Genomic DNA, 24,278 nt, shown 5'->3' with positions numbered 1-24,278 from the left:
TAGAAAGAGGGCTTCCTCCGCAATGAATTCATTGTTTCATGGCCTGCAGAACACTAAGCAATTTGCAGGAAGCATTGAAAAGCCAGACATCTCCTGTGACAATCATAGCTCTCTTCTGTATTCCCCTATTAAATATCAGACGCTCCTGCACCAATCACATCAAATAAACTGCATTTCTCCAAATCAAAAAACAGATATTCCCCCATGTTAGGGTGGAACCGTCCCGAAATGCAGATTTAAAGTCCCAGTCCCATGCTGACTGGGATTCCCGGATTCCCTGAGGTGCCACTCTGTGCCTGCTTGAGGCTCAGGGACGGCACCAGCTTCTTCCTGATGGGGGATGCTGAGGTGTGTCTTAGCCCCGCATCACCATGAGGCCCCACCCCTGCTCCTTCTCTTCCTGCTGAGGCCTGGCCCCCTGGCCAGGCTGGAAGCCAACCAGAGCCAGGCAATAGTAAGAGCTGCCCAGGTAGCCCAAGCTACTGTGGGCAGCCTTGGACCCTCCACCTGACGTTTGCTCCCCACAGTGGCCCAAGGGAGGGTCTGGGGCTCCCCACAGTGGCCCAAGCTCCCTGGGTGGTTTTTACCAGGGCCCAAGTCTGCCTTCTGGCCTGGCCAGGATGCAGGGCCTTGGAGGGGAGAGGAGGAGCGAGGCTTCGGGGGAAGAGGAGGAGCAGGGGGCAGGGCCAGGGGGCCCCTTTTGCCTTTTGAAAAGGTGGTCACGCTACCACATGTGGTTTCCCTGTTGTAGTCAACGACCTCCCAGTTCCCGGGCACTAGTGTTCAAAGTATGTACCTTGCCTTTAAGAGCAGAACACATTTTAATGAGAACTGGTTGGAAGCAGTCTAGCGGCAGCTTGATCAGATACACAGCTAGGAGTACATAGCTCTCCTATGTAACTATGTTTTGGCTATAAAAGAGCCTCACTTCTAAGAGTCCAGACTGTGCTTCCTTCTTACGACTCCACAAGACAACACAAGGACCAATACCACATGCCTCCTCACTGCTTGCCTCCTTGCACATAACACCTCACCGCTCTTCTATATTGCCAAAGCATGCAGCATACCACACTCCACCCTCTCCTGGGCATCAGTCAACATTTATGTGCTCTGTGCAGAGACTTGTGCTATGGACACTATTTAATGCAACAGCTGAAGCGTCTGTTGCACTAGGACACCAGGTTCCTGCTTCATTCCTATTTGCTACTTAGCACCTCAGGCTAGATTTTGCGGTTTAGTGCCAGTCCAGTATGCCTTGGTACACAGTGGATGCACACCTGCTACAGGGCCAGGATTTAACTTTCCCTTAAGTTGTTTAGTTCATTGATCTGCTGGAGTTGTCTCAGTTTTTCTCAGGAACGTTCACAATACCTCTCTCTGCCGAAGGGATGGCTGAGCTCCATAGTTTTACCCTTTTTTGCATTTAGCGAGTATTCAGGTTTTATGGTTTATTTCTGTTAGAATAAAAATGTCAGGTATGTCTGTGCTGCAGACCTGTTCACTTACAAAGAATGTGCCCAAAAGCCTGGTTCACTGCATGCAGTAGGATGAAGCAGGAGACAGTTTTCTTGATCACAATTTCAAGCCTACCTTTCTGGCCATCATTCTTTCCAAACTGTGGCCAATGGGGGCTGTGGGGGCGGTGCCCGTGGGGGCAGGCAGTGCATGGAGCCTCCCTGTCCCCTGTCCCCCCCCCGTATGCCTAGGGGCCGCAGGGACCTGCCAGCTGCTTCCTGGGAGCTGCCCTAGGTAAGCGCTGCCTGGATCCCACACTCCTCACTCCTTCTTGTACCCCGAACCCCTCTGCCCCAGCCCGGAGCCCCTCCTGTACCCCAAATTCCTCATCCCTGGCCCCACACCAGTGTCCACACCCCATCTGGAGCCCTCACCTCCCCCTCATACACCCTAACCCCCTGCCCCACTCCTGAGCCCCCTCCCGCACTCCAAACCCCTTGGTCCCAGCCTGGAGCTCCCTTCTGCACCCTAAACCCTTCATCCTCAGCCCCACCCCAGAGCCTCCACCCCAAGCAGGAGCCCTCATGCCCTCCTGCATTCCAACCCGCTGCCCCACCCCTGAGCCCCCTCCCATACCCCAAACTCCTCATCCCTGGCCCCATCCCATAGCCCTCACCTCCTCCCGCATCCCAATCCCCTGCCCCAGTCTGGTGAAAGTGAGTGAGGGAGGAGGGGAGATGGAGTGAGCAGAGGTGGGGCCTCAGAGAAGGGCTGGGGCTGGGGTAGGGCCTTGGGAAGGGCCAGGAGGCAGGACAGAGGTGTTCAGTTTTGTGCCATTAGAAAGTTGGCAACTCTAGGGCTTGTCTACACTTAAAACACTGCAATGGTGCAGCTGCACTGCTGTAGCATTTCAGTGAAGACACTCCCTATGCTGATGGGAGGGCTTTTGCACTGGGGATGCACCCAATGCAGGCTTTTTAGGGGAAGTATACTGCATTAAGGTTATGAATGGTTTATGTATCACTGTGGGCCATGGGGAAGATTTCCACAGTTCCTCCATGACCTATAAATGGTGAGGAGGGCTGAGTAAGGTGAATCACTCAGTGTTGTAAGCACCTCCAGAGTGGCAGCCCCGGGTAGGCTTGCATATAGTGGATTTTCCAGAGGTCAACAGACAAGGGGTTTGATATCAAAAGGCTGTGTTTAAACTGACTCAGGCCTTCCTGAGGAACATGTGGTGAGGAAGACTTTTCTTTGAATTCACTTAGCTTGTTCAGTCAGGTGTTAGTTGCATTTTATGTTTTATTTCCTAGTAACCAATTCTGACTTTTATACCTCACTACTTGTAATCACTTAAAATCTATCATTCTGTACTTAATACATTTGTTTTGTTGTTTTATGAGCACCAATGTGCTTGGACTGAAGTGTTTGGGAAACTCCATTTGGGATAACAGGATTTGTCCATATAATTTTCTATTACTAAAATGATGGACTTTATATGAGCTTGTGTTGTGCAGAAGGGTGCTGGATAGTACAAGACTCATTTTTCTGGGGGCAAGGGTGGGACTGGGAATCTGCTGGTGTTACTCTGCTGTGTAACTCAACAGTGGCTGGCCATAGCACTCATACAGTATATGTGGGAATGATTTACCTGCCGGAAGCTGTGTATGAGCAAACCAGGAGTGGTTGCTCTCACAGCAAAGCAGGGTAAAAGGCACCCAGGCTGGAGGATTGAGGGGATACAGCCATTCAACAGTCCAGACTGTACCCTGGGTAAAGTCATAATCTCTTATTAAAATATTGGGGTCATAACACAGCAATAAGGTTATTGCTCTTATTTTATCCTAACTAGCTGACTAACCCCCAACAAAACATTCAGTTTATACAAGCAGCTAGACACTTTTGGGATGTGCAAACAATACGTGATTACTGCTATTATTTATGTTGGTAATACTAACCGACTCGCACATTTGTGCCTTCCTTCATATCTCCTCATCTGTTTAGTGCATCATCTGGCAATCTCAGGTAATTTAAATTGTGGCAACACACTGCACGTTAACCAGAGAATAGTTAGTAGTGTCCCTTCGTTAGGTACACAGACAGCTGAACGAAAAGAAGTCTGATTCCTCCTTTTTAACTAAAATAAACTACAGTCACGCACTTGCTACTCAATCCATTAATAATGTTCTGACCTTAAATACAAGATACATTTCTCAGAAAAGCCAGGGCTGGTTCTTCTGGTGTTTCATTCCCTGTGCATATGATTAGATAATACACCTTTACATACTGGACAGTCCATTTAAATCACTTACACCAATACCAAATGACAACAGAATATTGGAGGACAGTAAGCATAAAAAAAAGCAGTGCTCATCCACAAAGTCTGTTTTGCATTGTTAGAACTTGGCTAACGGAGATTCTGGGGAGATGATATGGGAGCAGAGGGATGTAAGAAGAAGATCCTGAATAAAGATGCAGAGAAAAGCCTTCAACTATTTTGCCTTGAAAGCAATTTTTTTTTAGGCCAAACTTACCCAGTTGAGGTTACACCCACAGAAACCCTGATGGGAAGTTCTGGACTCTTCATAACAGAAGCCCCGTGGAAAGGGGTTTGAGAAAACTTGAAGAAGCCAGATATCTTTGCATCCTAGTTGCTAGGAACAAAACTTACCTTCTTCTTTAAGGTTGCCTATGGAGTGGTTTATCCTGAAAAATAGTTTTACTTTAAGCTGATAGAAGCCTATACTTTTGGCTTTTGGATTCTTGATAATCCTACAGTGTCGCTGCAGCTATTCTGTTTATATTATAACATGAATAGCTGGTGCACCAACTCGCTCTATTTTAGTACCTCACCCTGATTTGCAGGAATCTGTGGATTGGTGGTTCAGCCTTGTCACAGAGTCACTGGAGCGATGCTCTGGAACTACTCCGTATGAAGCCAGCCAGGACTCTGGGGGAGCATGTCTCTTCTCTGTGAGCATACTGTCACCATGGGAAGAAGCTTACACAGCTTCAACCTTCCTGGGTCTGACCTTGGAGCATTTAGCATCCCCTTCCACACCATGCACTTCCCGCAGTGAGTCCACCCAGGCGGGGCTCCTGGAGAATCCAGAGTGCCCTGCACCCCAGACGTGACTCTCAGCCAGTGTAAAATGGAAGATTTATTAGTTGACAGGAATACAGCATAGAACAGAACTTGTTAGCACAGAACTCAGTGACTTTCAGCCAAGTATATCTTGGGGAGTCCTGGACCAGGTGACCTGGACTCCCCCTTTTCCAGTCCCCCCAAGCAGACTGCCAGCTTCCAGCAACTCGACCTCAGACACCCCTGTTGCTCCGCCTCCTTCTCTTTGTCTCGCTTCATGGGCAAAGAGTCACCTGGTTGTCACCTGGTTACATCCCCTTCCTGGGTCTCAGGTTACAAAGGGCACCAGTCATAGAATATGTGCGGGCAGCTGGAGCAGCTTCACCTGCCCCAGAGGTCTCAGCCAAAGTCACACACCCCTATTCCCACCATTGAGGTATTGGTGCAGCACACAGGGAAACTGAGGCTCACATTGTATTCATGCAAAACAGTAAAATTCACATAGGCTCAACAGTAAGACTCACAAACAACATAACAAGGGAAAATCCACACTTTGTCACAAGCCTCCATTTACTTTTTGGCCTTGCTGCTGAGACAGATATGAACCTATCCACTGGGAACTAGACTGAGACCACCAACTAATTTCATACAATAAATCTTGCAAGCATGATTTTTGGTAGCTACTAACCTGGGTCAGAGCTGACTTGGTGACCTGAAAGAGATAATTTTGTATCCCTTTATATATTCTCTGGGCCATGCAGCGCTCCATTAAGTTATTCTTAAGCAGATTTTGCCTGGCTTTGTCTGCCACTTGACTCATGGAAATAATGAAATCCATGGGTGGTGGGTCCCATAGGCTGGAGGAGGCTGTGCCTCCCCAAACAGCCGGGTGTGGCCCCACCCATGCTCTGCCATGCCCAGGTCCCCCCGCTCCTGCTTACCACTGCTTTGCCTGCACGTGGCACCGACCTCCAGTTCCCCTATGCTCCAGCCGGGGCTGTGGGTGCTGCAACAGCACTGCCTGCCCGCCTTCCCGACGCTCCAGGGTGGGGGCTAGCCTGGGGTGGGGGCTTGAGGCTGGTAGCAGCGGTGAAGAGGGCTCTGGGCTGGAGGGTAGAAGGGGTGAGGCCTCAGACAGAACGGGAGGGCTGGGGCTAGCCTCCCCCAGCCGGCGGTTCACGCGCTGCCCATGATGAAATCCTATCTTGTACTTCTCACCTTGATTTGATAGCAGGCTCCTTCAATGGCACAGAGCTCCTGCTGCTCAGCAGGGAGGGAACTCAGTGGGGAACTAGAGTTAAAACAGGTTCAGGTAAAATAAATTTTTCCCGAAGGTAGATGGGCCAATGACTCAGCAACAGGCACCTTGCAAAAGGATGGTGGTTCTCCCAGCTGGAAATTGATGTTAGACTCTTGCAGGGGGCACAACACACTTCGGTCATGCATCAGGCTATTTTCTTTCCAGCTAAACTGAATACTATTATGATAAAGAACACCTGTTAGTGGATCAGCTTCCCAGTCATATGGCAGGCCCATGACCAGTCTAGGCACCAGCAAAGCAAGCACATGCTTGGGGCGGCACAATTCCAGGGGCCGCATTCTGGCCATCCTTTCTTTTATTCTTTTTTTTGGCTTGGGCAGTTGCGCTCTCGGAGCTTGGGGTGGCAAAAAGCCTAGAGCCAGGCCTGGGCAGGCCCACTGCGGCCAGAAGATTTCCTCTCTCTCAGTAGGGGCAATTTCACTCTTTTGCTGGTTTCGCCATTTTTTTTTTTTTGCCTGAGTTGTTGTTTGCCCTCCATGTTAGTCCCCTTTCTTTATCGCCCAGTTGGCGCTCTTTTTGAAGTTTTGTGGGAACTTGTAGCAGGAAATAGTCACATGACTTGTAATAATTCGCCCGGCAATGGGAGGTTACAAAAGGACTGTGTGCCCAGCATCAAGTGCTGTCCACCCAAGTGGCAGCCCATGCTAGAACATCACAGCTGGGCTGGAGAGGGCTGAAGGCTGAGAGCTGGAGAGGGAGATGCTTGCTGGCTATCTGAGCTAGAGACCTGAAGTTGGAGGACCAGAGAGGGTTGAAGGCTGGGAATGATGGAAGGCTGAGCTGGCAGATGTCTCCAGGCAAGAGCTGCCTGGAACCATAACTGGGAAGGAAACAGGGTGGTGAAAGATCCCAGATATAGGAGCCGTGGACAGAGATACCTCAGCTGAGCTGAGCCACGGTGAGAGAGATGCCAGAACTGTACCAGAACCCTTCCCCTCACCCCAGTACAATCCAAACAACATTCATCCCCACATCCAACATCTCTCACCAAACCCCAGAAGGGTTCTGGTTTATGGTAGTGGTAGTTTTGGTAAAAAAAGGCTTCTCACAAAAGGGCTGTTCATGTACTCTGAAGGCTGTTCTGAGTTCATGCAAGGAACTGAGGGAAATTGGACAAGAGCCCACTTGCAGGCTGCGCTGAGAGCATGCGTTTCTTACTATTTAACATCCTCCCCCAACTCCGCTGCCCCAGCTTCCTTTGTTTTGTCTTTTAGATAACTTTCCACCATTCCTGCCTTTTCCACCCCTTCAGAAGAGCTAAGCTAAAGCTGGTTTTCTAAGGATGGAGCTCACCCATTGTTTATGAGTCTTAAACACCACTCCAGTGTTTCTCTCTTTATGTACTGTACAGGACCACAACAGCGGAGCCACATACATATAGGCATTCACGACACAGCAGTTTTTCACAGTATAACCAGAATTCATAAATTGTACAGATATAGCCCGAATTCATCATAATAGCATAGAATTATAAGATGATATTTACGTTAAAAAGCTTTTTAAAGCTATTTGTATTGCATCTGGCATGAAAACCAAAAATTTCTAGGAGGGAGGGGAAGAAAATTAGAGTAACATTTGAGGTAAATTTGATAGTGGAAGATCGGACAAAACATGAGGCACTTAGACTAATTTAATTAATGCCCTAGTGAATTTAAGAATATAGTGTCCTCCATGAGCATAAACTCAGATCAGTAGCTGAATTAAGGAAGCACTATTAGACTGCACCTGTTGGGTTTCAAACTGAATTCAGGCCTTGTTTCAGTATTCCAGTTGGGACTGGCAGTTGCTGTAGGGATTAAATTATTTAAAGCCTTCAGCTGGCTCGTGTAGGCAAGATTATAAAACACTTAATCTATTTTTTAAAATCTCTTCATATGGTTGCTTTACTTAGACTAAATGTATACACGACACATATCTACCACATTCTGAAACCTCTTTGTAAGATATTTAAAATTTATCCAAAAATAATGTTCTTTAAACATTAACCATTTGCTTTTTTTTTCTTACAAAATACTTTTTGTGAGATTGTCTTCAGCAAATGATGTAACTATGTAAAGGAAAAAAACAAAGCAAAACAAAAAAAATGACCACAGTTTAAATTTCTTTTATAAGGGCTAGATTTTGCAACTGTATCTATCCCAGGCAATCTAGCCTTCTGATAGTTAACAATTGTTTTCCTTCACAATTTCTTTAAAGAAAACAGGAAATATTATAAAAAATATGACTTTCAAAATTATTATTTTTCTTGACTTTTCAGTTGGACTATGATTAAGAATGATTGCAAAATGTTTGAAATTCTGGAAATATTTTCACTGTACAGTAGCAATATTGGGGACTACCTGTGCAGTAGAACAAAAAAGCAGTTCAAAAATAGGTAATGTAGTCTTCCTCATTACAAGATGTTTTACTTCTTTCTAGAAAGCTGACAGTAAGTAATAAATAGTTACATAGGGAGTAGACTGAGAAGCAATCTGGATAGCTCTGCAACACAGGATTAATTAGGTAAATCCTCTTAGGTTGATTAGCCATTACTTAGATCTCCAGTTTATTTTACTTGCTCCTATTAATGTATTTTCCTGTCAGAGTTGATTACTCTGGTTTCAGTTCTGCATCATTGCTTTTTCTGCATCAAAATGAAGCACAATAGATTAAATGTACATCCTCTCAAAGCAAAGAACAATAATACATCCAACTAATATTACTTGCACTCACTATTAGCTCTTTTTCATCTAAGAAGGGGATTTTTGAATGTATAAGTTTTAAGATAAAAGAAGTATTGCATTTTCTGGATTTTGAGCATGAATACAAAGTAACAGTACAAGGATATATAGTCTTCTCATGGTGTGGGGATTTGGATACCTATCTGCTAACAAAGATGGGTAAATCACCGTCCATGGAAATAAGATCACTTCTACAGTACACTGTTTATAAAGTATGTATTGTATTTTTGGTAACCTTTGTTCATTTCCCCCTAGTTTCCATTCAACTGAGCAGGGTTGGATTATCCAATAGGTAGACTAAGCATGTGCTTAGGGCACCAGCAAGGCAGGGGGCACCAAAAAAAAAGAGATTTTTTTTTGGAAAAAATTTGATATTTGATATTTCAAAAAAAGCATTGAAGTAGTCATCATGGGAAAAGTCAGAACTTTGTTAGACTTCCTTACACTCCACTACACACTCTTCTCCCGTTTTTCTGTTCTCTTTTTATTACTTATCCCCACCTAAGCCACGGGGGTGTCCTACTAATGTAGATCGAAATAATGCGAGGAAATCAGATCCTTTCATGTACTGCAATAAATTTATGTTTTATTATTGATATATTCTTCTGAGTTATACGTACTTGATTTGTTTTTTTCTTTCTTATATATATATATTATATATATACATAAAAATAGTGTACTTGTGTAATTTGTTTTTTTTTTAAGTTCAGATAACTGAGATAAGGGGCAGGATGAAATGTAACCAACTGAGTGGAGCACAGAACAGTAAACTGGCGGAAGAAAAGAAACAAAAAACTAGTGAAATTTTCCAAAATCTTCCAAAGCTGACATAATTTTTCAAAGCAAATCCATCAGAAGCAACATCTTCTCTCAGTAGCACAGACATCGTTCCAAAACCTGTAGGTGTTTCAGAGACTGACCCTTCTTCTATTGGTGAAACAAACACCATTCCAGAACATGTGGATGTGTCCGAGACTGTAACTGATCATCCTACTCCCAGTGGTAAAACAGACATTGTTCTAGAAGGTGTGGATGTGTCAGAGACTCAGCCTGCTCATGCTGTAAATAATAGGAGAAAAGATCCTGGTATGTGGGTTGATTTCAGTACCAATGATGTAGCTTACTGGATAGATCGTGGACCAAATGACTGTCAACACCACACTGGGCCATTTGAGAAATCACGTCGGGCTTTTATCAATGGAAAACAAACAAGATATTGTCCACAAAAAATATTTTTCGGCATGAAAGAGAATGGTGAGAAATACACTCGAGAATGGCTACTGTAGTCACCATCAACAGGGTCTGTGTACTGTTTTGTTTGCAAATTTTTTGCATATAAACCTTCAACATCCCGGTTTGCTGCAGATGGATTTAGTGACTGGCAGAATACTGTTTTAATTGAACAACATGAAAATAGCAATACTCAAAGAGATTCAATGTTGACATATTTAAATTGAAGACAGGGCTTTGGATTGACACAAAAATTGGAAGAACAAATTAAAGGGGAACAAGAATACAGGCAACATGTCTTGCAGTGTGTTATAGCTGTTATTCAAATATTAGCTGAACGTGGTCTGCCTTTCTGGGGATCAAATGACACATTTGGATCATTGCAGAATGGAAATTTCTTGGGATTGTTGGAGCTTGTGGCTCAGTTTGACCCATTTTTAGCAGGCCATATCTCAAAATATGGGAATGCTGGCAAAGGTAACCCATCATACTTATCCAAGACAATATGTGATGAACTCATTGGTCTAATGAGTGACAAAGTTTGTTCAGCCATTGTGGATGAAATAAGTACTGCTGGGTACTTCAGTTTATCTGTCGACTCTACACCTGATCTTTCACATATTGATCAACTGAGTATTGTACGAAGATATGTGTCTCCCACAGATGGAAAACCAGTTGAACGATTTATAACATTCCTCAATTTGAAAAGCCACACTGCTGAAGAAATGGCAAATCAAGTACTGCATTATCTGTGCCGAGTTTGCAAAACAGATTTCTCAAAGTGCAGAGGTCGATCTTATGACAACGCTGCCAACATGTCAGGGAGTTATCAAGGAATGCAGAAGAAGCTTTTAGAACAGAACAAATATGCCATATTCATATCATATGCTGCACATTCTCTCAATCTTGTTGGCTGCAGTGCTGTTGATTGTTGTCTGGTGGCAGTAAGCTTTTCTCAACAGTCCAGTTACTTTATACATTTTTCTCTGCCTCAACACACCGATGGGCAGTTCCTAAAACATATTTGGGCAATGATCGTGTGTTGAAATCTCTTTCTAATACTCGCTGGGAGGCACATGCAGTGGCAACAAGTGCAATTCTGGAGTCCAACTCAAAGATTGTGGATGCATTATAAAGCATAGCTGAAGATCAATCACAAAAGGGAGAAACTATAAGAGAGGCAGAAAACATTGCAAACAAGATGCAAGAACTAGAGTTTGTATTCATGTTGACCATATGGAATGAAATTTTACAACACTTTTATCACACAGGTCAAGCTCTCCAAGAAAAAGAATCGGATTTGAAAACATATGCAGACCTCTGTACAATCATTAGCAGACCACTTAAACACTTTGAGGAATGATTTTGAAAGATCTGAAGACATATCAAAAGATATCTTGCCTGATACTAACTACAAAGAAGCCCAGTCCCGCAAGCGAAATCAGGAAAAAACAAGCAAATGATAGCAGTGCAACAGAAACAGACAAATTTTGCATATCTACTTACTACTCTATAATTGATACACTTGAAGCTCATATGAAGAAGAGAGGTGAAGTGTACAAAGAAGTATCAAGGAGATTTTCTTTTCTACACGATATGGACTTATCTGATGAACAATATTCACAAGGTTCCCAAAAGCTAGTTGACTCATACCCCGTTGACTTGAACATGAATCTCTGTGGAGAAGTATGGCAGTTCCACTGTTATATGTGCACAAAGTTTAAGGAAACAGGAAAAATGAAATTCAGTCACATTGATCTTCATGACACAATATTGAAAGACGGAATACAATACGTATTTCCAAATGTAGAGATAGCACTACATATTTTTCTAACATTGATGATTACTAACTGCTCCACAGAATGCTCTTTTTCTCAGCTGAAAAGAATAAAAGACCCTCAGAGAACAACAATGTGTCAGGACAGACTTGATTCACTTTCCCTATTGTGTATGGAAGTGGACATGCTTCACTGAGTCAGCTTCGATGAACTTATCCAGAATTTTGCGATCAGATTTTGCAATCAGAAAATCTAGAAAGAAGCTATTTTAATTTCAGCATACATCTAAGTTTTGTGTCATTTTGAAAAATGAAATTTTATTTTACGGAATAGTATTGTTTTTATTTTGAATTACATATGGGGGGGCACCATAATCTTTTCAGTGCTTAGGGCCTCTAAAGGTCTTAATCCGGCCCTGGTTCAACTGAGACAATATAGACGGCATCAGGCAGGGAAGTAGAAAGTTGTGTTCTATTCTCAGTAACCCTCTGACCTGCTGTGTGACTTCTGGCAAATCATTTTATTACTCTGGTCCTCAGATTCCCCATGTGAAAACAGGAATCAGAATTTTACCTTCCTTTGCAACTGCTTTGAGATATATGGATGAAAAGCAGTATGTCAGAGATGAATATTACTATTGAATTTTAGTAAAATTAGTTTGTGATGTATCCACTGCAAAGTGATGAATCCAATTAATCTATTCTGGATTTTGTTTAGCTAATATACAGCATATACTTTTAAAATTTAAAGTATATGTTTTTAAGTCTGATTCAATAAAGCCCTCTTCTGTCTTAAATTCCTCTTCCTTACTTGAGAATATGATCACTTCAGGTGTACATGGGAATAAACTCAGAAGTTATCATGGAAGGAATGGTAGGATTATCACAGAAGGGAATGATCAGCAAGAAGATGGATACCTGGTTTGTGACAGATCACTGGGAGGTCAGCTGCTGAGTGTGGGAAGTTAGCAATGGATTGAGAAGGCTTCTGAAAATTCTGCTATGATGTCACAGTATTCAGACATGAATAAATGGATTTTACTTACATTGTACTCGAGAAGACGGGGGAAAACATATGAGCAGAAATAGCAAGAGGTTAAGCAACCTTTTGCAAAATAACCACATTAAGATTGCAGCTGCTTGGCTCTGCAAAATTTAAAGGGTCAGGCCCACAAAGGAATGCAGGGAAGAGAGGCCTAGAGACTCAATGGTATTTAGGCTTCCTACTTCCATTGATTTAAATGGAAGTTAGGAGCCAAAGGATCTGGGCCAGAGTTCCTAAAAGAGGGCAATCCACATCTAGCTGTCATTGTAGTAATAATACCAATGACTGGTCAACAAACTGCCTCCCACCTTTTTCCAGTATGTGTCTCAGCCTTGGTAGAGCTCCCTGAACTGGAGTTGAACACTCGCTAGGTTGCTGTGGTTGGGTCCAACCATACTGGGCCTGTGTGCCCTTCAGCTTACCTTGTTTTGAAAGGGGTTCAAGCACTGTCTCATTCATTGGCCTCTCTGGCACACTTTCTTTTTTTAAATGAAAGCATAGATTAGGTAAAACAAAGTTTGTAACACTTTGCAACTTTCTCAGAGAAGTTATAAGTAGAGCTGGTTGGAAATGTTCCAAATTTCCAAAACAAAAATTTTCAAACTTTTTTTGTGGGGAAATTCAAAATTTTTACTTTCCATTCCAATTCTGGATAAGAGGAAGTTTTGAATACTAGAATTTCCCACAGAATGTTAGGATATAGATATTCAGGCCTGTCGGTAAAGGCCTGTACTCGAAGAATTTAGGTGTATTCTTATCACTTGGCTAGTTATAGAGGTATAAAAGAAAGAATCAAAATCACTGTCTGCTGGTGTAAGGTCCTTCTCTTACTGTTACAGTCTGAGGCCCTGTTCTTAGGCTAAGGCCTTTGGCTAAGCAGCAGAGGCAGCCATAAGCTGGGAAGCCAACGGTCACGTCCTCACATTCCAAACTAGTCACATTGAAATAAGGTGCTATTGGGCTGTTAGGAATACAATCCTGTCCTGATAGTGCCTATCACCTCCAGAGAAAGGGAAGTGCCTATAAAATGTAAAAAGAAACTTAGTTTGATAGCCTCCTGTCTGGCAAGAACTTACTTATCAATAGCTGGGATGTGAAATCCTCACTTCTGTATTGTTAGTTAAATTTCAGGAAAATGATTGGTTAAGGTATAGCTAAGCAGAACTCAAGTTTTACTATATAGCCTGCAGTCAATCAGGAAGTGAGGGGGTGGGTGTGTGGGTGGGGGAAATGGGAACAGGGAATGGGAGTGGGGAAATTGAAATCATGTTTTGCTAAAGGGGGAAATGGGAACAAGGAATGGGAGTGGGGAAATTGGAATCATGTTTTGCTAAGGGCAGGAATGGGAACAGGGACACAGGTGTAAGGCTCTGTGGTGTCAGAGCTGGGAAGGAGGATACTAAGGAAGGAAACTGGAATCATGCTTGCTGGAAGTTCACCCCAATAAACATTGAATTGTTTGCACCTTTGGACTTCGGGTATTGTTGCTCTCTGTTCATGCGAGAAGGACCAGGGAAGTAAGTGGGTGAAGGAATAAGCCCCCTAACACAGAACAGAAAGTCCAAGTTTTGATTAGCTCAAGTTATAATCTCCACACAGATTGCTTCTAATAACCATAAGCTTTTGCACTCCGATTTATCCCCTGTGCACCATTGAGGATTAGTGTGAAAAACAAGGTTAACTTTGTTAAGCTAAATCAATTTTGTGTTGACTTAAACGAAAAAGGTAGAAAAATGTTCAAAAAGTGAAAACAAATCCCTTTTGAAACCTCATAACCCCAAAATGGTTTATCCAATTAACCCAAAATTAAAAAAAAAAATGCTACCAGGGAAGAAACTACATAAGAAATATTATGGAAAGTTAGCTTTTTCAGAAAGTCAGAGGGGAGAGAGTGTCAAAAATAGCCCCATAATGGAAGCTAATAATTTCAATTCTGGAATCGTTCAATGAGTGTCAATACTAGAATTATATTATTATAACTACACACAGAAAATCTACAGTAACATTACTAAGATTGCAAAATGAAGCACACAAAAGTTCGGAAATGCCACTCTGTGAATCTCTTTGCTAGATCAGGACCTTATGCTGAAAACATTTTTAAAACAAGGAGACAAGTACTTATATCTAGGTAGCAGCTTAAATTTATGAGGCAACAGGGGAGCAGTAATATTCATTAACAATCATAGAATCATAGAATATCAGGGTTGAAAGGGACCTCAGAAGGTCATCTAGTCCAACCCCCTGCTCAAAGCAGGACCAATCTCCAACTAAATCATCCCAGCCAGGGCTTTGTCAAGCCTGATCTTGAAAACCTCTAAGGAAGGAGATTCCACCACCTCCCTAGGTAACCCATTCCAGTGCTTCACCACCCTCCTAGTGAAAAAGTTTTTCCTAATATCCAACCTAAACCTCCCCATTGCAACTTGAGACCATTACTCCTCGTTCTGTCATCTGCCACCACTGAGAACAGTCTAGATTCATCCTCTTTGGAACCCCCTTTCAGATAGTTGAAAGCAGCTATCAAATCCCCCCTCACTCTTTTCTTCCGCAGACTAAACAATCCCAGTTCCCTCAGCCTCTCCTCATAAGTCATGTGCTCCAGCCCCCTAATAATTTTTGTTGCCCTCTGCTGGACTCTTTCCAATTTTTCCACATCCTTCTTGTAGTGTGGGGCCTAGAACTGGACACAGTACTCCAGATGAGGCTCACCAACGTCAAATAAAGGGGAATGATCACGTCCCTCGAACAATAAGAATGTATGTGCAAACAACTACCCTGACACTAATAAAATTATTTTTAAAGCACCAGGAACATAACTAAAAAGTACACATTTGTAAGCATTAAGTATGCATTTCCCCACTATATTTTAATTAAAACATAGTATTTTGAGGTTGCAATTGAAGTAGAAAGGTGTTAAAGTAGCTACTGCTAAACATTAGCTTGAACTCTTCAACGTCATCCCCTCAGCAATATGCTATTCTAATTTAAAAACCTGTTAATTAGCAGATAAATCAACCTTTCACACAGTATGTAATAGATACAACTATTTCATAAAAGATGGATGAAGAGACACATGCCCTGCTGTGAAGTAGTTATTAGTTTCCTAATACAGTAGATGAATTTTCTCTGTGAGTATTGAAGAAATGCAATTAAATACTCAGAATAACATTTGATTAGATTGGTAAGTGTGAGTAATTATTGACAAAGATTTTTGTATTTTAAAAGAAAAATCTTTTATACTCTTTCTAAACTCACAAGTCAGTAGTTGTCATAATGCCAATTTGGAGAGAGCTTCATATTTTTTGTGACTGCTAAAGGTGAATGAAAACGTTGAGTCTACCTATTAAATGCAGATGCGATCCCAAACAGATATTTGTAGTTGCAATTTCAGGAAACGTGTATGTTTAAATTATTTTTTCTTATTTCTTTTGTAGGTCTGCAGAATTGCTGCCTAGTGGCTGCCAACTTAGTGCTTCTGCCAACCATCTGAACGTGTATGAAACTGTTGGCGTTAATAATAGTCATGATCAGGGCTTGAAAAATCCACCCGCCCACTTGTAGGTGGAGGGTGGCTGTTAGGGACCATCATTTTATACTTTGGTTAGTAGGTTTAGTTCTCAGGGTTGTGGGTATCTGGTACATTTTTCAAGCATTTACCTATGATCAGTGTCAGAATGGAAAGTCTGTTTATGGAGAAAAAAGGAGGCAACAGGTGAAATCCTGACCCCATTGAAGTCAATGGCAAAACTCCCATTGATGTCAGTGCAAGATTTTACCCAGTGTTTTATACTGTGTTGCACATTTCTCTAAGGTTCTCAGTGTTTTTATTTCATCGTTCAGGGAAGGAAAAAACTGAGGGATCCATAAAATACTAAATAACCCTGGAGCAGGCAAACACTCTACCTTCTGGTCTTAAGGACTTATGAGACAGTTAGGGCTCTGGTGTGCTGATACCACAACTACCTATTATGCTGACCAGTATTGTCTCATCGATTCATTCCTTGTACTCCCCCATCTGTCTTCCTATATCCATCTCTTGTCTTTTACTTAAATTGTAAGCTTTTGGGGGGTAGGGACCATATTTTTGTACAGCACCTAGCACCATAGAGTCCTTGTCCATGACTGGGATTCCTAAGTGCTATGCTTATACAAATAAATAATAATAATAATAATAAACATATAATTAATATTGCCAGGTTGTTTATATGGTGAACAGCTATCTACTAATCCCCTTTTGTAGACAGATAATGTTAGTCTCATCTCAGAAAGTAAGAGACTTGAGATTTTATAAGCATGGTCTCCACTCCATTATCCCAGTCATTAATGAAAATATTGAATAGTACCAGACCCAGAAGAGACCTTTGTGAGGTTCCCCCAGTTTAACTGAAAATCATTGATAACTACTCTGAGTAGGTCTCTGAACCAGTTTTTCACCCACCTTATAGTTATTTCATATAGCCCACATTTCCCTGGTTTGCTTATGGGAATGTTATGTGGGACTGTGTGAAAAGCCTTACTAAAATCAAGATATAAGTTATACCTGAACTTAGCTCAAACCACATTACTGTTAATCCACTGGCTCATTCCCAAATCTTCTACAGTTCATGGCTAATAATGTAGTTAAATATAACAGTAATCCTTGTTGCATCATTAAAAACCTATCAGGAAGCAGGATGTTTAGAGTGATTGTATGAGAAGTGTAAAGAGAAGAGGAAAAATGGCAAATAAGAAAAAGGATTCCCTGTGTTACATATTGGGCACATTCACAACTCTCTACTGTATGTAAAATTATGTGTGCATTTCTCATAGTTGTTGCCATGGAAACTGCTGAAAACTGACCCATTGTATCAACGTAGAACATCTGTAGTATAAGGAAACCTTCAGTACTTTCAGATGCAAATCTCCCATTGAGGCCACTATCCAAGTGATGTTTCCACTTACTAACTAAATTCAGTAAAGCCTCCTCGCAAGACCCTGCCTTTTAAAAAAAAATGTGTTGTATCAATTTTTAATATATTAATGGAACATATAAAACAAACTAATAAACTCAATACTAAAACCTTATGTACATGTGTTTGTAATGCTCCAAAACAAATTAATAATAGTATAAAATCTTCAAGCAGATGATTCAATGTTACTTTAAATGTATAAGAAGCAATAGATTGGAAAGTCCACAACTATTGAGTTAATAATGTTTTTTTCTCTCTTGTCCAAATGCGTGTGCAGGGAAGACCAAAGGATTTGAAGCTGTTCTCTGAAACTATTCCTTTGAGAAAAGGAGTACTTGTGGCACCTTAGAGACTAACCAATTTATTTGAGCATAAGCTTTCGTGAGCTACAGCTCACTTCATCGGATGCATACTGTGGAAACTGCAGAAGACATTATATACACAGAGACCATGAAACAATACCTCCTCCCACCCCACTCTCCTGCTGGTAATAGCTTATCTAAAGTGATCACTCTCCTTAAAATGTGTATGATAATCAAGTTGGGCCATTTCCAGCACAAATCCAGGTTTTCTCACCCTCTGCCCCCCCCATTCCTTTGAGTTACTTAAGACGTTCCAGTGTATTTTACATACATGGCTGTTAATATATCATGTCTTCTTTTGACCTCTTCTCTCTTGATATCATACATAACCTTTTCCATCGGACAACAGGGGCATTTTGAAGAAATATCCAGACATGTAAAATGCTATTTTATGAGAAATGGTATACATGCTGTGTGAAGGACCTAGTATACTATATACAGTGTTTAACATTTGTGAAATTGTACTGAATGCCAAAGCAACTTCATGTTCCAGGCCTTTGACTCTTGGATGTGTATTTTTGTTACTGATTTAGAATCTGGTTTAGAGAGAAATCTGTAAATCTGAAAGTGCATGTTTGTTATTTAAGTTGGTAGAGGAAAAAATTAGTTTTCAATTATTGAGTAGCAGTCCATGTTTCCCCTCTTAGTCCAGGAGAGCTACATTATTTTTGTAATAGCTTACATTGTTGTATTATTATGGAAGCAATCTTTTTTGACGAGAGAGCTGTATCTGGTCTGATGTCGAAGCATAAATATTTGAAGGTCAATTTGGCAACATTTGTGGCTTTAAATAGTATCTTTGCAAGAATCCCAATTTCTTCTGTTTTTTTTCAAAACCAGAACTCCGTATCACATAGAAACTGAAGGTGATTTTAGAGGGCTGCTCTTGTGCTTGTCTTCTGACATTAATTTCCCAGTTGTTTCCCCTCCCCTCTCAAAAGAAACAGCAAGAGGATGATTTGATTGTTATTGTGGAGTGTTGAGAGAGATCATCAAAGTTGGTTGCATGGACAATTTAAGTAAAATCCCACTATAACCTCTTACATAGCCTTCACTGTTGTATCCAGTGTACCCATGTTAGATAATACACAGTCCTGATTTGTTCATTTCCTCACCTATTGTAACCTATTCTCATTTATTTTAGCATTGAGCATCAAGTAACATATAACTAAATAGTTACTTATGAATACAAATTTGCCATTTTCCTTTCCGCTGCTGCTTCGCTATCTTGCTTTAGAGTCAAACACCACATAGGGTACATATGATGTGGCATAGACTCTATAAATGCCAGAGAGCACTAATTAAATCAAAATATAAAAAAGAAAGGCACCTAACCATATTTCCTGACTCTGCCATAAAAATTTAGGTCACGTTACATAGATACAACATTGCTTTCACAGATACCACTAAATGATGTTATGATCTTCTAATATATTTTAAAAATTAGTTGTTTAGTCCAGAAAGTGTTTCTGTACATCTAAATCTATGTAAAAATATCAGCTATGCATTTAAGTGTTACTATTAGCAGGATGTAAAAAAAGATCACCAACTTCAAAAATACGACTTAAATTAATTCTTCCCCAAAAGTAGTGAAATCCCTCAAAACTCTATAAACCTGAAATGTTTGGGAAAAAATCAGTTAGCCAAGGAAGAAATATAATTCTAGCTTCCCCTCCATTGTTTAAAGGGATATTGCATAGAGGTTAAAGAATTTTGTGGACCGTAATGACAATCTGCTGCTATTGTTCTTCTGATGTGATACTTTTTGCCAAATGTCTCATTACTAAGAGAGGACATGGTTTATTTCATTCTGTCAAACCAATTCTGTAAACTGCAGTTGAACATCACGTTTCCCCTTGGAATGGAATCAGACTCTTGTTGGTTTGGAACATGAAAATTATTAACAAAACATAAAGACAAGCCCATTCTGTGAATCTTGTCTGGTATCTTGTAACATATCGGAAAAATTTATTTTAAAAATATTTGTAACTCAGAATAAACAAGAATTTAGAGCAAAATATGCTCTTTACTATAAATAGAAATGTTTTTCTTTTAAGCATTTGCAAGTCAGTCTCCTGGCTTCATAACTTGTGTGATTAAATCTTTCCTGTTTTTGCTTCTGCCAAAAGGAGAGTCTATAGAATTATAATGTAACTAATATTTCATGAATGTCATCTCATTGGAAAAAAGGTGGGTGACTTTGAGGTAGCTTTTACATAGCTTTTCAAAATTATAAAAACAAGTCCATAAATACAATAGTAATATATTTTACCAATAGTAAGGAGTTCAGCATCTCGGAAACATCAAGTACATTAGAAAACTTGGTGTAAGTAGTCTCAGACAGAACTGCTGCATAAGAAGGGCCTGTGTCAACACAGCAAAATTTACTGTCAGGGCCCTAACATATTATAGCAGTGTTTTTTTGTGTGTGGGAATGGTATTGAATTATTGTAACCATGTTATAGCACCAGATCCTCAGTTACTCTCAAGGCATACATTAGGAGGGAAAGGAAAATGGGGGTTTTCTCAATCCAGTGGAAGGCTTGGGTTTGATTCAACCCCGTCCCCTGGCAGAAGTTAAACAACCTCAGAAGTAATCTAACTTGTCCCAAGAGCAAAGGCCTTGTATCAGTGGAACACAGAATGCTCCGGCTGTTTGGTGGGGTGGGAGCAGATTGTTTAGAGCTGGCTCTCTTTATACCACCCAGAGATTCACCTCCACAGGGAGAATCCTTCAACTGCCCCTTTTGGATTTGATTCCTACTCTATACATGTAAAGGCAATAAGAGTTTGGCATGCCCCAAATATGTCGTAAAATGGATAAGACCCTATCATATTAAAAGCACGGGGCCTCAACATGGAAAACTTTGCTGTGCAGGCAGATCCAAATGCTAAGAAACACATGAGAATGAGGGGACTGATGATAAAATAAAAAGGTCAGAATAAAAGAAAAAGGAACAGAGAATGTTAGACCAGATGCCATTTCCTGTTCCTAAAATGTTCTGAGGTAAAAAAGTATATATTTCTCAAATGTATCCTTAGAGATAGGTTCACAGAGATGTTACAAATTTCAGTTTGCAATGTATCTATTTAGCCACATTTCCCCGCAAAAATAAATTTACATGACCTATGTGCCTGGAATCCTCACTATTCTATTATCTATTCTAATGCTGTAATGTGCTTATATTGTAAAACCAGTTACCAAGGGGCACTGAAGAGTGACTCATACCCCTTGAAGATTAAGTGCCTTACACCAGTGTTTCGCTACCAGACCAACAGGTTACAAGATCTGCCCAAACTAGGACTCTCACATGGAAAAGGACAGTGCTCCCTAAGGACCTGATTCCCTTTTACTTCAGTGGGCTTTGGATCAGGCCTAAGAGCCCACTCTTGCAAACTGTTACTCACATGAGTAGTGCCATTGAAGTCAGTGAAACTACTCACTAGTAAAAAGAAAAGGAGTACTAACGGCACCTTAGAGACTAACCAATTTATTTGAGCATAAGCTTTCGTGAGCTACAGCTCACTTCATCGGATGCTGTAGCTCACGAAAGCTTATGCTCAAATAAATTGGTTAGTCTCTAAGGTGCCACTACTACTCCTTTTCTTTTTGCGAATACAGACTGCTACTCTGAAACCTGCTCACTAGTAGTCAGGACTACTCACTAAAAACTACTCATGTGAGTAACATTTTATATGATCAGGCTCTAATTGAAAAATATGACTGGCCTACGCCAGCTACTTTAATGACAGTCACATTCAGGAACAATAAATTTAGGAAAGTGAGGTCAGTTGGAACAGTTGTGATGTTCACCTGTCTCCTGGTCTGGATCTTGCTGTGGATCAGTAACTAAAAAAAGAATGTGATCAGTCAACAAGTAAAAAAAGAGGTTCAGTATTATTACTGGACAGCACTCCTATTTATAGTCATGCTTTGTGTGACATGCAGAAGACACTTCCAGATAGCATTAATTACAATTATTTCTACACAAAAGAATTGTAAAAGCAACAATGATGTTATACTGAAATTTATTTACTTTTGATTTAATCATTCAGTTTTCTCTCCTGCTTAGAAAAAAGTCTCATATACTTTTCTAGTTTGCTTTTTGAGGTAGGAATATTTTCATCCAACTTTGTAATATTTCTGAGTTGATTTTCTTAGTGATTATTTTTAACAACAAACTCCATACTTGTTTGTTTTACACACCAAGTCCCATATTTCATACCAGTAGGTAAATAGCTGTATTTTTTGTTTTTTAAAGTGACAGTATGGTCTACAGAACCTGAGTTCTAATCCTGGCTCTCTCATTGCACAGCCTTGGGTTACTTCTCCTTTCTGTCTCAGTTTCCCTATATACAAAATAGGCATAATTCATGTTTACCTACATCACAGCTGTGTTGTAAGACTACGTGTTTGTACAGTACTCTGAAGTTGCAAAATACTATACAAGTGCTGAGTAGTAGTATTTAAACTTGTTCATATCTGAGGTGCTTTCTAATTTTTTTCTTGCATTAATTTTTGAATTGTTCTGAGTTAGCTGAATGCTCATGAGCTTATCTTTTCTGTACTTCTTTCTACTAAAGAAATAACAGTGTAGGCATTCCCACATTGTCCCACCAATGAGCCTCAATTCTATTCTGGAGGCACCACTGTCAGGGTGATAGTGTAGTTCAAGCTCCATTACTTTGTCCTTATTCTCTTTGCTTTAACTACCAAAAAAGTACACTTTAGTGCCAACTCTTTGGCTTTATTGTAACATGAACATAGTAGGTGTGATGTCTAATTAAAATATGACCATGCAAATCATTGTTGCTACCGTTGTATAATTGCAACAAATCTTATACAAAATGTGACATGTGCCCTGAAAGGGCTAAGTATTCTGCAGGATAAATGACCCAGATTCAATCTTTAGAGATATGTTAGAAAAGTATGCGAATGGTAATTAGGGCCATTCCATGGTAGATAGGTTTGCATTTCAAAGTTCTAGCCTACGTTGTTAGAAATTAAAGATGATACTAATAGTGTGTGTGTACTCATATCTTGTTAAATGTTAGCCATGTAAACAAACTGTTCCTGTCTGTCACTATAGCTATTGATTCAAAGATCAAAAGGGAATATTAACATTTAGATGAATCTTAGGTGAAATAATGTCATTGTCTATATGTCTCTTTAAAGTTTGTGATAGACTGCCTAATGGATAAATTGCCTTATGTTAATCTGTGTAGCTAATTATTAGTGATGCTTAGGAAATAGGTCTACTTCAAAATCCCCATAATTGCCTATTGTTCCCCTAAGGACTCCGACCTGTCAAAGAAGGCCTGGAGCTCTATAAAAGACCATTGAGTCCTGATCCTTTTTATCTCAGACCTGTTTGATGCTTCATGCAGGAGAAGCTTAAGCTATAAGGCTGAGATCTCCAGTCTTGACTGGATCTCCCTGAATATGAACATTGAACTATAAACTATGGCGTATTTCTAAAAGAACTCTTTGCAACTACAAAGTGCGCCATCTCTAGTATGAATCTAATCTCAAGAACTGTACTTATGTCTTTTAACCAATACTCTCTCTCTCTTTTCTTTTTTAATAAATTTAGTTTAGTCAATAAGAATTGGCATAAGCATGTATTTGGGTAAGATCTGGAATATTCATTAACCTGGGAGGTAATGTGTCCGATCCCTTGGGATTGGTAGAATGTTCTTATATAATGAATAAGATTTTCAGTAATCCTCATCATATTTGACTTGGGTGTCTGGGTAGAGGCCTAAGGCTGGGTTACTTTAAGGGAACTGTGTTGTTGGCTTCTGGGTAACCAGTGAGGTATTATAGAAGCTGCTTTGTGCTGGCTTGGTAAATCTAAGTATTGGAATATCCACCAGTTTTGGGGATTGTCTGCCCCATTCTTTGCAGTTCACCCTAATTGAGTGACCTCAGTTTGCTCCCCGGGACTCCGGTCACAGTAGGAAATGGACTATTTTTGTTCAAAATGTTATTTGAGTGTTTTATGCTGTGGTGCTGTAGCTGTGTCGGTCCCAGGATATTAGAGAGATAAGATAGGTAAGGTAATATTTTTTATTGTACCAACTTCTGTTGGTGAGAGAGACAATGTTTGGTCATCCCCATTTATTTTTGTACTAAAACATTTTTGTCTGTGTTGTTTAGCAAAGTAAAAATAATAAAAAGGAATGGTAATACTTAGGAAGTCTTTCTATCTTCTCCTTATGGCCCCCATTACCATAGTATCTGAATGCCTCACAAATATTTATGGGTTTAGCTTCACAATACCAGTGTAAGGTAGGTAAGTGTTATCTCCACGTACAGCTGGTCAACAGACAT

The 24,278-nt window shown here is 40.7% G+C and overlaps 1 long non-coding RNA gene across 2 annotated transcripts in view; it reads right to left on the bottom strand.

Annotated features, from left to right (window-relative positions):
* Positions 1–24,278, bottom strand: part of LOC125638140 (uncharacterized) — a 42,664-nt gene that overhangs the window by 11,107 nt on the left and 7,279 nt on the right. The gene's annotated exons all lie outside the window — the stretch shown is intronic.

The sequence above is a fragment of the Caretta caretta genome, chromosome 6 (genome assembly GCF_965140235.1).
Source record: "Caretta caretta isolate rCarCar2 chromosome 6, rCarCar1.hap1, whole genome shotgun sequence".
NCBI classification, from domain to species: Eukaryota; Metazoa; Chordata; order Testudines; family Cheloniidae; genus Caretta; species Caretta caretta.
Note: the sequence above shows the minus strand (reverse complement) of the source record. Positions and strands in the feature narration are given on the sequence as shown.